General features: G+C 41.6%; 1 protein-coding gene and 1 pseudogene across 3 annotated transcripts in view; one reads left to right on the forward strand and one right to left on the reverse strand.

The window, feature by feature from the left end:
- The window catches only part of POC5 (POC5 centriolar protein), a 373162-nt gene that overhangs the window by 233291 nt on the left and 124504 nt on the right, over positions 1 to 15367 (forward strand). The gene's annotated exons all lie outside the window — the stretch shown is intronic.
- Positions 7936 to 9637, reverse strand: LOC146865490 (zinc finger protein 862-like; annotated as a pseudogene).

Below are 15367 nucleotides of genomic sequence, written 5' to 3' on the forward strand. Positions count from 1 at the left end.
GCACTCATGCAGCCGTGTTGAATTTCCGCTCTATGGAACGCTCCAGCTGTCAGGATCTCCGCTCCCAACCGGCGCCTGTAATTATGCGTATCGCGGAGATGGACACTCCGCGATAGTTTTGCGCCAGGCTGTAATCAACTACACGCTGTGTGGCCATGGGGTGTGTCAGCTTCTCGGGCAGTTCGCCAGGGTTTCCTTGCTCCCGGAGCGACACGGGCAGCACCATTTTGATCCCACCGGCTGGAATTTCCTCACGCCGCCTGTCCGACTCCATGCTGCCGTTCCAAAGGGCCGTTTCAGATTACGGGACAGCCACCACATGCTGAATCAACGTCCTATTACCGGTTGCCTTTAAAACTACAGATTATGCCGGATTTAAATGGGCTCGTTTGCTGGTGGCTAGCGAAGCTTTCACATGGCTGCCATCTTCAGCGGCTGCTGGCCATGCCCCCTGCTTTACATTTTTTGATATGGAGCTGGCTCTTTTGTCAAACAAAATCCACAAGCATTGTTAGCCATCTTCTTAAACCTATGGTATAAAATACCACAAGAATCCATTAGAATGAATACTAATGCAAAACCTTTTGTAGCATTCTGATTTCTAAAGCAAGAAGACAGAAAAGCGCACTCTTTCCTTTATAATGTTTTGCAGTTGCACTGAATTCTCACTTTCATAAATGTTGTTGGCATTATTGACACTCTTGGTGGAGTGCCTGTGCCAGAGAACATGGTCTGCTCACACCCACGGACTCAACGTTGTATCCTACGCAGATGATACTCGACTCATCCTCTCCCTATGCACCGAATCCAACGTCTCCAAACACAACTTCCAAAAAGGGATGGAAGCAGTCGGCAGGTGGATGAAGAACAGCTGCATAAAACTAAACTCGGACAAGACCGAAGTACTTACCATGGGCCCACACCCGAACACCTGGAACGACACCTTGTGGTCCACGCCCTCGGGAACCCGCCCACCCCCACGTACCACGCACACAACCTCGGAATCATCCTGGACTCCAAACTCAAAATGGACTGCCAAATCAATGCTGTCGCTTCTTCCTGTTTCCACACACTCTGTCTCCTACGAAAGACCTTCAACTGGATTTCCTTCACACACAGGAAAACCGTCACCCACGCCCTCATCAGCAGCAGACTCGACTACGGCAACGCACACTACGCCAATATCAACAAGACCTTCACCCGCAAACTCCAGAACCCCTCTGCCAGACTAGTCCTCAATCAACCACACCACTGCCACATCACCAAACACCTGTGGACACTGTACTGGCTTCCCGTTGATAAGAGAATCACATTCAAACTTCTCAACCATGCCCACAAAGCTCTCCACAACGCCGAACCTGCCTACGTGTACCACCGCCTCTCATTCCACGTACCCCAAAAATCCTTCTGCTCAGCCCAGCTCTCGCTCGATACAGTGCTGCACATCAAGAAGATCAGAACAAGAGGACATTCCTTCTCCTTCCTCGCGGCCAATGCATGGAACATCCTCCTTAACCACCTCCGTCAGACATCAGCACTCTCCAAGTTCCTGAAGGATCTCAAGACCTGGCTCTTCGATGAATCACCATGAACATCCAGGAGCTGCGCACCCCCCACAGCTCCTTGAGACCCTTTCGGGTGAGTAGTTGCCCTTAAAAACCCCTAATTTGATTTGATCAGGGTAATAACCAGAGACTTTTGAGTAATAACCAGAGACTTCAGCAAGTGCTACAGGTCAAGTGTGTAAAAAGAACAAATGATGGACAGAATGCAGAACAATGCAACCTTCACCCCAGTCACAAAGATCTGGGTTTAATCCATCGTTTTTTTGCTGACCACCCCCCCTTGTTTGGACCCAGCCATATGCAAATCAGTCTAGACCCTGCAGGTCAAATGTGTGGCATTTAACCCCTTTGCCATCAGTCCACCCAGGAGGTGCCTACTGTCCATCTTTCCACACTCTGAAGCCATGCCATAATTGTCACAATTGCTGAGCACTGTAGTACAGTTAGCCTGCAGTCATAGAGGGTGCCATAGCTGTGGGCTTATTGTGTGAATATTGCTGTGTGCGCATGAGTGTGTCTGCCACTTCCACAGTCTGGCCCACTCAAACGTCATCATGGTCACTGATGGTTAAAATCAAGATGACATCCATACCAACTCAAACCACAATGGAGTCTGCACAGTATAGTGGAAGACTGCATTTCATATTGTGAGGGAAAGACCGGCAGCACACCAAGAGGTGGTCTCAGGTAGAACACTTGGCAAGTGGCGGTGATGACAGGAGTAGATGAGACTTCCCTCTGTGGCGCTGCGTTTTCAAGACAGACAGAAACAGAAAAGCAGCAGATACCTTTGTAAATACCTCCTAGATGGTGGTACTGCCCAGTTCTCTAGTGCATTATATTTGTGCTTTGACCATTTGTGCCTGTTGCTCTTTTACTGCATCTTAGTTCTCTTACGTGTTGTGTTCCTGGTGTCTGGGTGGTCACTCAGTATTTTCTCAGATAATATGAGCGGGCAGCACTTGTAGTGACATCTATTCTGATATTATTCGCTACAAGTACAGTGTGAGGAAAACGCACAGGTCGTGTGGATGCTCCTATTCAACTCCATTATGCTCGTTTATAGTTTGTTGCTGTGCTAGCACCTTGACTCCAGCAGAAACCCATTCTTTCTCTATATAGGTTGTGGCAAGCTGGTTGGGCTCGTTTGAGGTATCTATGACTTTTCTTCTGCTGGATCTGCTGTCTCAGGGATTTTGAGTGACTGTCTCACATTGGTGATACTAGTTAATGATCTAAAAATTTCAGAAGGGAGGCACAAACCTTGGCGCCTGTGAACATTACAGCCCTTCTTTGAGTCTCTGTCATCAAATGCCCTAAAAGGCTGACGCAAACACTGCACAGAAGGCTGAAACTGTCAAACGGCGGGTGGGTGGGGGTATGAATGGGAGACTCCTTGTGACAAAGGCCATTGAGCACAGAGCTTGGGACTGTCGGAACTTGTCTGCCTTTCGAGTGCAGATGTGAGAGAAGGCAGACTCTGGAAGAGGTTTCACACAAGGGGCTGTATTACAATAAGTGCCCTGGGGGTGCAGCGGGTGCTTTCCCGCATTTGTATATAGGCGTGCCTTATGCAAATTAGGGAATCCCTGTGCCTCTGCACGGCGCCGTATTGCAGGCGCAGAGGCAAAGAAGACTTTCAGAGGGGACACTTGCAGCCCTCTAGAGGGGAGAAATTGGGTCCTATGGACCCCAGACATCACCTTTAAAAGTGCAGGTGGGTTGCCACCTCCTCTGTGAAAACACTGAGCACCTGTAAAGCAGCTGCTCTGTGTTTTAACATGAATGCGCTGCCCTGGTGGCAGCATGAGTTCGCGGCTCCCCTGGGGGCAGCACATTCACCGTAATGGGGCGCAAACAGTGACAATGCGTAATATGCCCCAGCTCAGCAAACTGCACCGCAAACGGCACGCAGTGAGGTTTTCTGCAGAGAGACAGTGGGCCCCAGGAGTGCCAGTGGTCATGGAAGCAGGCTGGGGAGCTAGAGGAGAGACAGAGCCCTGATTTGTGCGCTCAAGATCCAAAACCTAGATAGACTGTGAAAATAGAAAGAGGACTCTACCGGCTGCGGAACATGGGCCCAGTGTGCCACACGACATCATGTAGAACAGATAGACAATCCGAGTGGGGGTGCCTGGTCCCCCTAATCTCTCACACCACATCAAGCAACCGAGGATAGCCTTTGAGACTCCTAGAACCCTAGGAAGGACAGTGAACCCAGAACCATTTACGCGAGCCAGGGTAGTGTCCAGACCCTAAAATGGACAAGTGAAACCCAAGGTTTAGAGAGACTTCGCATATAGGAAAAGGTCTTTTCCAATTGTGGGGCAGGAGGCCAGTAGCCAGCACCATACCACAGGGGAAGGGATTTCTCAAGCAAAGGTGCTTGAACATTTCATAGCCCCATACTGAATTGGCAATAGATTTTGTGAAAGCAGACCTGACCTCCCCAAGAGACATCTTATCATGCTACTGCCTAAATAGGAGTGTAGGGAAAAGGAATCTGCTCACTTTCCATACAGAGCAGGACGATATTGACAGCTAGACATCGAACTTTGACACACCTGTAACCAACCCACACATAGATTGCGCATGTACACTTAGCCAAAAAAGAACCAACATAGGCTCTGCATCCCAAGAATTGAGCCCAGACTTCCTTTGAAAAACCAACTCCGAATTTCATATTATTGCACGACAGTAGACAGTGCTGGCTTAATCTGTACTACACTCCCCTCCATAGCTGCGGGGTCTACTTGGCAGACATCACCAATTACCCAATGAATGGCAGTGGACCATGTCAAAACCAGCAAACAACTCTTTACAGAGGTGGTCTCACACAAAACATCCAAAACACTACCAGATAGTGAGATACCATTACAGGATAAGACATTGGAGGTAGTCACAAAGGATCACTGACATAATATCGACAGACAAACTATCGTCATGCCAAAATATTGGCACTAAAATATCAATAACACTATTATCGACCAGCAATACTTATTTAAAAAAATATTCAAATATCGAAACCATATTATCGTCAATAAAAAATATAATTTTTAACATTATCGAACACACAAATATCGTAAAATAAAATATACAAAATGTCCTTAATATCGAAATTAGAAATATAGACAACATTATCGTTTTTATACAAATATCGACTATTTAAAAATGACTAAAATTAACATCACTTTACACCAAAATGTATTTTTACACTATAAACACTCACTACACACATTATAAATATAATACGATCCTATTATAACATATTCACATATCAAATCATAAAATAATAGCAAAACACAATAAGTGAAATATTATGAAATATAATACATACAGCATTTAACATTAAAAGCAATGTAAAACACACTAAACTAACAATCATTTAAAAAACTAAAAATTAGCGCTAACAGCTTCTTAATTAGCGTTTGCCATATAGGGAAACCAACTGCCAAAACAAAAACAAAAAAATTAACAACTAATTAAAACCTCACACTAATAAAATACACCAATAACATAAAACTATCAATTAAATCAACACTATATAAACAACGAAAATGTATTTTTAATTTACACTTCAAACCTACAAGAAAAAAAGAAGAGGAGACTCTGCCGGATTACTTCCAGAACACAGATTTAAATTACAGAAAAAAGCTTTGGAACTGCACTAAGTAAGTAAAACTGCATTTAGAATATAACAATACTTGTAGTCTTCACCCAAAAATATATACAAAACATAATTCACTAATATGTCTCTCTTAAACTTATATCTCCTCTACAGATATCTTTTAAAGCATCCAAAAAATACTACAGCAGCGTCGGCAATAAAGTTACTAAGAAAGTAAGTTATATGAAATTTTATTAAACAACTACCTAAAATACCCACCCAAAGACCCACTTTTCACAATGTCCCCACCACCTACAACACAATACAACAAAAATATTTAAATTATATTTTTACTTCCCAACAGAAATATCTTCAACAAAACGAAAATACAAGCTTGAAAAAATTGCAACAGCATTTTTATTGACATCAACATTGTAAGTATATCCAAAGTAATGTATATTTATTTACTTAAAAACTATACTGTATTATTTTAATACATTTTTATATGCACTAAAAGAACCACCATGACTGAAGGCGCACAATTTATTATGTCTCAAAAAGGGAAGATGCTATTATGTTACATGGGTTATGTATATACACCAGAAAAACAAACTGGTTTAAAAGTCTTTTGGAAATGCAGCAAATATTATTTGAGCAAATGTTGTGGAAGAGCTATAACACAAGAAACCACTGTTGTATCTGTAAAAGAACATAACCACCCCCCAAATGTAACTGAGATTGAAGTGAGAGAGGCGCTTGAATCAATAAAAGAATCTAGCACTGATACAGATAGACCTACCAAAGAAATACTAAAACAGCAGTTCCTAACAGTACCCCAACATGCATCTAGCCAATTATCCTTTATTGATTCATTAAAAAGAACAATAGCTAGACAAAGGAAACCCACTACAACTACCACACGTGCCCCTAAAACCTTTTAAGAGGTAGAGATTCCCAATGAACTGAGTATAACGCACAATGAACCATTTATACTATTTGATAATAAATGCAAAGATAAAAGAATCATTATGTTTGCTTCCGCAAACAATTTACTCAAATTATAACAATGCGACACATGGATGATGGATGGGACTTTCAATATTTCTCCCAAACCATTTTATCAGATGTACACAGTCCATGGTCTGTTCAAAATTACTAATATTCCATTTATCTATACCCTGCTTCCCAATAAACAACATTCTACCTACCTTGAAATTCTAATCAAAATAAAACCAGAAACAAATAATTATTTTTCTCAGAAAATAATTATTGATTTCAAACAAGCCATGATTAATGCTATACTTAAATGCTACCCACACACAGCAATCCAGGGTTGCTATTACCATTTTAACTAATGTCTATGGAGACACCTTCAAAAATGTCAACCTTAAGTGTTGAATATGCAACTGACAGTACTTTTGCATACCAAGTAAAAAGAACTGATCGCACTGGCCTATGTCCCTTGTAACTGAGGTAGCAGAACACTATAACGTCCTACTAGAATGCCCCTACTATAAAAGAAATGAAGAAAAACTAAGCCCACTTTTAGATTACTTCGAAGATACCTGAGTGGGAAGACTCCACAAATCGGGGCACAGAAGACTACCTAAATTCCACATTCCATGGTGGAATGTGTACCTGAGCACACTAAACAACCAAGCTAAAACCAACAATGCTGTTGAAGGATGGCATAATGCCTTCCAAGCAACAACAGGCAACCTATCCTACACAAACCATTCCAAGCTCTCCAAAAAGAACAGAGCTATCAGCAACTCGGAATGGAACAATCTGTGACCCAAATGGGCCTACAACTCACCAAACAAACCAAAAAAATGTTTGACTCACTACAAAGTCAGGTAGCACTATACCCATGCACAAGAGGCCTAGAATACCTATCACTAATAGCTAAAACCATATATTAAAATATTAATCTACAGTAATTAAAAATAGTTTTCTGCAAAACACACAGTATCTATACATATTTTTCTAAATGTTGTAAAATATAAATAATTTGTCATAGATTTAATTTAATAAAATAAATATATATTGACATCTTAATTAAATTTTACAAAATATAACACCTATTTTAAAATATTATTCTCAACATTGTCCTCCCACATTTATTAATTAAATTACTTACGGTTCATGTAGCTGCAGAACAGATATTCCAAACATAGTTAATCCATCCAGGTATCTTGCAATCCAAATAAATTTAAAAATTACCCCCCCCCCCCCCCCCCCACACAAAAAAAATGCAACTGTTTTGAAAATAATCCAGGGTCGATAAATCCAACTCGATTAAACCAAAAAAAACCAGAAAATATATATTTTTTTTAAAACGCTTCAGGAAAACACGAAAAATTAAGAAAGTGTTAATCAATGTTCCCTCTAATTTCCTTCCTCTGTGTGCGGCAGTGGAGGGTCTCAGTGCGCTGCAACCATGGCTATGTGCGCCAGGAACTAGACTGTGCGCGGCGCCAAATGTCACTCAAAACGTTTATTTTAGAAAGTGACAAGATGGTGCATTTTCACACATACAGTGCCACAATAAGGGTCTTGAGGGCAGTTTCCAAATTGGATAAACACGCCATGACATGAATTGGTTACACAGGCAAGTACACTTCAAGTTTAGAAAAGCACAAGACTTCAACAGTGGTACCATCATAAAATTTTAATAAATATTCTTAACTTGAGCACTGTTCATTGGGTGGGGAAATGTTGAGAGCCTATACAATATCACATATAAACAATAAGGGAGACATGTCAAGTAGCATCACTAGAGGCGTGACAGGGTTGCTTCTCACGGCATCCTTGGTATTTTTCCAGTGGTGATAAACGCTATCTAGGTCAACATTCCCATTCAGGAGGTAGGCCTTTGTCCTCATCAGCATATCCAAATGCTTCTGCTCTAGTCTATTCCTCAATTTACTCTTGATAGTATTCATGAGGCTGAATCCTCGTTCACAATCTGCACTAGATGCTTGAAACGTTGCGCAGACATCAACAAGCTGAAACACCACACTATACTGAGCAGCATTGCGTAGAGTGAATTTCACCATGTCTTGAAAGGTGATAAATAACCCACCATTTACATGTTCTGCCACCACATATTTATAGTCTCTGTATTGTCGAACAGCATCTTATGGTGTTTCGCACTCACCCAGGACCAAGACATTTTTATACTTTTCTACAAGTCTTTGTATATTCTCAGTCCCAAAATCAAAATGTGATTGTGTTGCCATTGCCTGGATTTCAAAACTTGCCCATTCTTTCAGCTCGTCTTCAGGGAACCTTTTTTGCATGTGCTCACACAGAAGGGAAACAAAAGACAAAATAGGCCCACTGTCAAACTCTTGCCTTTCCTTGTACAACACTATCCGATCTCTTACATTGCTGCTCCAAAAGACCGTGTCCCCCAAATACTGTTGCTTAACTTGGCCAATCTTTGCTCTTGCATACTCTACAGCTTCAACAGTAGTCAAAGAACTTTTTGGGAATAGTTTGCACAAAGATGCAAATTCACCCAGAATGTCATTAAGTACTGCAAGTGAAATATGGTAGTTGGAGTTTGATAGCTTTTTGTAACAATATTTAGCAACTGGCTCATTCTCCTCAACTTTCTCATGCTCAAAGTACTTAAGAACAGCCTCGTAATTACAAATTAGTGCACCAACAGCAAAATGCCTTGAAAGCCACCGGACTTCATTCAGTGGTCGAAAAGAGACCACTTCACATTCAGTGACCGATGCAATTTCATCCAGCTTGGACTTCCTTGCAGGAGATCTGTAGAACACGGTGTAGACAGTCCTCAATGTCTCCATCTCTTTAACCATTGGAACCCTTTTCCAGGCATCATCAACTCCCAAATCTTCTCGATGGGCGACACAATGCTGCTCAACTAGATGAGGTATGGATTGTTTAAGGCGAGTAGCAACACCATTAGTCTTACCCAGCATCACGGACGAACCATCGGATGTGAACAATACTTTTTCAAAAGGTCCAGTTCATTGGCAGTGTAGAATTCTTTCACAGCAGTAGTGATAGCCTCAGCATTACAACTAGTCCGCTTCACTATGCCCCCAAACTGTGTTTTGTGCTCTGTTGATGTTGCAGGTCGGAACTTGAAGTACAGGATGAGCATTTTTGTAACAGAAATATCTGTGCTCTCATCAATTATCAATGTGTGATACAAAGCGTGCCGAAGTTCTGCCATAGCTTCACAGTGTATCACGTTATTGATGGCCTCAAGGAACTCAAAGGCATAGTTCTTGCTCCTCCAGCTGTCTGGTATCTTGACATACAAAGCTAGGTGGTCATGGATGTCTTGTACAGATAACATTGAAGTATTCATCTTGACTGCCAGCAACACGTTGTTGATGAGAATCGTTATCTCTTCAGGCATAGATCTTTGGCGTTCAACTATTTCCATTCTATTTGCTTTGTCAGTGGCAGTTTCTGTCCGCATTGCCCGCACTCCATAACCAAACCTGGCAGCAGCCCTTCTGTTTCTCAATATCACCAGGGCAGACTCGTGTACTCTGCTAAGTAGATGGCGTTTCATGTAATCCAGTTTCCAACCATCACTCCATTTCTTCCGGCACATGCTTTGCAAATCAAGCCCACGTCTGGACTGTATTGAAAAAGTTCCCCGAGTTGCACGCGAACCTTGCTTCGTGATTTCTGCATCTCAGCCTCCACAATTTCTTTCATCAACTCTTCCTTGAATACAAGGCAACATTTCTTCCTTTGTGGTGAAGCACTGCACTCTCCCAAAGTTACAGCTTTGCGCTTGAACATTTCTGTGCTCGCTGGTTTGAACCTGCTGTGCCACAAAGCCTGCAAAATAAGGGAACATGGCTTACGTTGACGCCTAGCTCATGAATGCAATCCGTTATACTACAATGTACAAGATGCACCACAGTTTAACTCTACCAAACAATTACCTCTTCTGCTTCAACTCACGTACGCCTGTTTAAATGTATGGGGTTCTGGCTGCGAAACTTGCAACAGAAGAAAACATGGGTAAGTATATTATACTACAGTGTTCAAGATGCATCACAGTTCAACTCTACCAAACAATTACCTTTTCTGCTTGTACTCACGTACGCCCGTTTAAATGTGTGGGGTTCTGCCAGCGAAACCTGCAACAGAAGATGCACTACTTTAACTCTACCAAACAATTACCCGTTTGTTCTGCCTGTACTCCCGTCTGCCTGTGCAATTGTATTCGTAGTACGGTCTCACAAACCTGCAAAAGAAAAGGGGTGCAGATTGTGAAATTTACCCAGCAACCCCCAACCCAACAAGGAACGTAAACAGAATTACCTTGTCTTTGTGGGTACTCGCACCTGACCACTCGTATCCAAATACCTTACAGACTGGAAACCTGCAATTGAAGACAAGATAGTCAGCAAACGCTTGAAGAATTACAAACTATGAATGGGACCGGTCTAGAGACCCCAATAGGAAAAATGACCAAATAATTACCTGGGATTCCAGTCTAGGACAAACAGGCGTGTGCCCATGTGTTTCATTATTAGCATCCATTATCTTAAACTGGTCTATAAATCTGTATTTTGTGTTGCACCTTCTGTGATGCAGCTTTTCCCTAGCATTCAAACTGTGCAAATGATTGAGGTGGGTGAACAAGGAAATTGACCGGATTGAGCAGCACACAATCCATCAAAAGATCCCACCTGAAGATGCTGCAGTGGCGTGCAAAAATGTGATAAGTAGGTTCTAGCCATTTTCAGGCAACCATAAATATGTCAAGATAACTCTGAAGAATGATGGACTTGCTGCAGAGAGATCTAAGTTTTGTCTAGTGGTTGTTGACTCCTCAAGTAGCCGAGGAGGTTAAAAAGCCAGATGAAAAGCTGGTGAACCATGCAGATCACAAATTACATGCAATGTAAATAGGTCAGTGCATTACTGCTTCTGTCAGAAAGCCCCTTTTGTTACTTGCAGTTTATAAGTTTAAATCCTAATATTGAACAGTGAGCTATTAACTACCAAAGAGCGGCATTTCCATTCATTGCAATGGCAGAAAGCCTGCGACAGACCACCCGAGCGGAAGAATAACATAGACTTTTATTGTAAGAACGTAAGGGTGTTTTCGAACAGTAAATAAAAAAATTCAGCCTTAAATTTAAAAATCTGCATCAAGAAGAATAACCTTCAATCTTGTTTTACTTGCAGATTTTTGCATATTTCCCACATCTTCATTGCTTTGATTTTGTTCACAAGAAAATGTCACCCTTGGCCATCGAATGCTAGTCATCATAAGTACATTGAAATTATGAAAATGTCACACATAAGCAGTCTGAAACCTTGGCAGCTATGCTCACTTTACTAAGAAAAGAGTAGAGCAAGTTTAAAAACAGGGCATGTGCTTTCAGAAAGTACACGCTGTGTTTTTAAACTTGCTCTACTCTTTTGTTAGTAATTGACAGGGTTGCCTCGGCTGCCCTTCTTGTTCAAAGGGACAATTATGGGGGTTTTCACCAACACATTTTTTAGGAGCTTTTTAATTGGAACTTCACGGGCTGTGATTAACATGAATACTTACACAAAAGCCAACAATCTGGTGGTGGTGTTATTAATAAAACAGGCTTTTGAAAACAACCCGTCGGGTGACTTAAGTACAGATGACATGTAACACAGATGTGCTGTTGTCAGCTTCAGTCCATTAGCACAGGATTATGTGCTACCTAGAATTCACATGACTTAATTTGCTAATCATTTCTAAATCCATTTTACTTGGGGGCTGGAAACAGACGTGAGATAATGCTGGTTAAAGTGATCGAAAGCAGGCACCCATGTTAAAGGGGTGGCCATGCTGCTGAAAAAAAATAAAAACTCAAGCGGTTTCAGCTGAAGCAGCGCATGTCCAGCTTGCAGTAAGAGAAACTCAATAAGTAAATAGTGATCAAGACTAAATAACAGGTCCAGTGTAACAACTGAAGTAAAAGGGCCAGTCGCCATGGGAGGGTACAATGAAGACAAGGCCGTACTAAGGAGGGACTAACAAGCCTATTAACGAATCCCCAACATTCTATAGGAATGAGAAGTCCTGCATCAGGAGAGAGGCCAAAACATCTCGCAGTCTAAAGAGGCCTTTTAAACAGTCAGTGAAATTTACATCAATACTCCCAGTCGGTGCATAAATCCATTTAAACCCCCCTACCAGCATTTAAATAACTGCCCACAGTCCAATCCATTCCATTAGCATCATCCCATGCAATATGTTTAACATTAGTGTACCATAGTTTTCTCTATTTTTGCCTACCTACATCAGGGTCATTATGAGCATGTTTAGTGATCCGTGGCAGCAGCAGCAGTCCGCCCTGGAGGGCGGAATACAAACCCCTTAATCAGCCACCTGATAAGGGGGAACCTCACCCGTTCATTTCACCCGGTGCAAAGTGCTGATCGCTGCTACACCATCGCTCATATGGAGGCGCTGGTTCAGACACCCTTGTTGTCTTGCTAAAAAGCAATGAATGGCTGCGCTTATTGTGTGTTTTATAAGAGCTAGTGAGGATAGAATCTGCGGTGCAAATGACACGCCAGTTGTGGGATTGGAGAGGGAACAATTTGTCCACTTTGCGTTTAACAAAATCGTCTGTGCCGACTAGTGTGTTTATATGCACACCTATGTCAGCTTTCCTTTTAATTTGTATTATTTCTATGGGATGTTTTCTTATTGCGCAGCTATCAGTTTTGTGCTAATCTCTGTAGATTGCAAAATGCCACAATCGTCCCCGCACCGCGCTTTACTAACAAAAGAGTAGAGCCAGTTTCAAAATACAGCGCGTACTTTCTGAAAGTACACGCTGTGTTTTTAAACTGGCTCTACTCTTTTGTTAGTAAGGGCGGTGCGGGGACGATTGTGGCAGTTTTTTTAAGTATTGATGGTAATCGCAGCCCGCGAAGGGGCTCTGATTAACATCAATACTTTAACAAAAGTCCACAATCGTCCCCGCACCGCGCTTTACTAACAAAAGAGTAGAGCCAGTTTAAAAACACAGCGTGTACCAAAGTACACCCTGTGTTTTGAAACTGGCTCTACTCTTTTGTTAGTAAAGCGCGGGGATGATTGTGGCCTTTTGTTAAAGTATTGATGTTAATCAGAGCCCCTTCACGGGCTGTGATTACCATCAATACTTAAACAAAAGGCCACAATCTGCCCCGCGCTCTGCAGCCACATGCCCACATGCACACAAGCCCCCCAAGGCCACAAGCTCTCAAGACCACAAGCCCCCTTACCTGCACTCCGTCACGACTCCTCCGGCACGCACACCGCATTCAAAAGTGCCTGCTTTTTGCGCCGCTCGCTTCTTTAAAGCGGCAGGGCGCGACTCTCTCTCGCGACGTCCTGGCTGTGTGCGCGCTCCACAGACGGCAGTGCTAGCTGACGTCAGGAGAGGTGCGCGCGCGCGCCTTAAAGGGAACGGGGTGTTAAATAAATATTAGTATAAAATACTAATACACACTTCTTAATTAAAAAAACGCTATCTTCTCCAAAAGGTGACTTCGATAAATACAACTCGATTAAACCATAAAAAACCCGAAAATATATATATTTAAAAAAAAAAAAAAAAAAACACTCCAGGAAAAGCCGAAAAATTGTATAAAACTAATACACACTTCTTAATCAAAAAAACGCTATCTTCTCCCAAACGCGACTTCGATAAAAGAAAACCTGTAAAGAAACATACACTATAATTAAATACATTTACAAACACTTTTAGCACCATAGACTCACATTTCTGTAACTAAAAACCCAACATCCCGCTCCTAAAACATTTCATAATTTAAATTATCAAAAATTCATTTTTCATTATTTTAAAACACTCCCCACCTTTATCTCTAAAGACCCAACATCCCGCTCCTAAAATTTCTATAACAATTTTTTTTTACAATATTCAACAACTATTACATAAAAAAAACAATATTTTAATGTACAATACTATAACGATATTTTAAAAAAATCTATTTTATACATTCTAGATTTTTTCTCTTTTACACAACACTAAAAAAAGATATTTTTTATGATTTTTGATTCGATATTTTATACTTTGATATTTCAACAAAAAATATTTTTTTTAACATCGATATTTTAGTATTGGCGATGTACTAAACTCGATATTATTGTATATTGATATTAAAAAATCGATATGACTAGTTACCAGTCACAAAGGAGGAGGCAGCACTCAAAACAGTGTCCACAGTAGCAGTCACTACCACAAAGTAATTGACAGATATTCAATCAATCTGCATGGTTATCACTTCCTTTAATGCAAGATTGCAAAGCACCAAAGACAGACTAGAACAGGTAAAAAAACAGATCACCTCCTTGTGACTGGAATCACGATCATTGATATCTACAAAAGAAAGCCCTAGAACTCGAGGGCCGACACTGCAGAGACAACCCGAGACTATCTGGGGTACCAGAGAAATTGGAAAGGGACAATATGATCTTTCTTTCACATTTCATAGCTGCCATCACAAATGTAACTTTTGATCCTTAGCCAGAGTTCTAAAGAGTGCACAGGGTCCAGCCCAGATGTCCGACATCCAACAAAGGCCCAAGATAGATTATGGCTTGCTTCTTACGACACCAGCGAGCAAGCAGATTTATCACAGAAGCAAAAAAATGGACCATTCCACCACAAAGACTATAAGATAGTCATATCTCAAGAAGATACAGTGAATAAACAAACACTTTATCTTGCTGCATTCTCGCCTTAACCATTTAGGTATTCATTATGGCCTATTATACCCCACCATGATGTTCATCACCCATGCAAATGAAACATCTGCATTTGAGGATCCAGGGCAACTAGAGGACTAGTTGGATTTTCTTGAAGAAACTCACTCAGATACTGCATGGAGACCCATCAGCAAAGACTTGAACATCACTACATGGAACAATGGAACTCCAACCTCCCCAGCGGTACAACGCCAAAGGCTGGAAGAGATCACCAGGCAGTGGTCCACAACATTCGAGTCCAAAAATCAACTCCGACAGCCACATGCGCAGGACACATCTCACTCACTCACTACTAAAACCACTTCAGATGACCTACGTTTAGATAACCTAAACACCTTGCACTGCACACAGGATCCAGATCTAATCATACTAAGATAAACTAGCCAGTAGCCATTGCACACACTCCAACCATCTCCCTGG

This window comes from Triturus cristatus, chromosome 2_1 (genome assembly GCF_964204655.1).
Source record: "Triturus cristatus chromosome 2_1, aTriCri1.1, whole genome shotgun sequence".
NCBI lineage: Eukaryota > Metazoa > Chordata > Amphibia > Caudata > Salamandridae > Triturus > Triturus cristatus.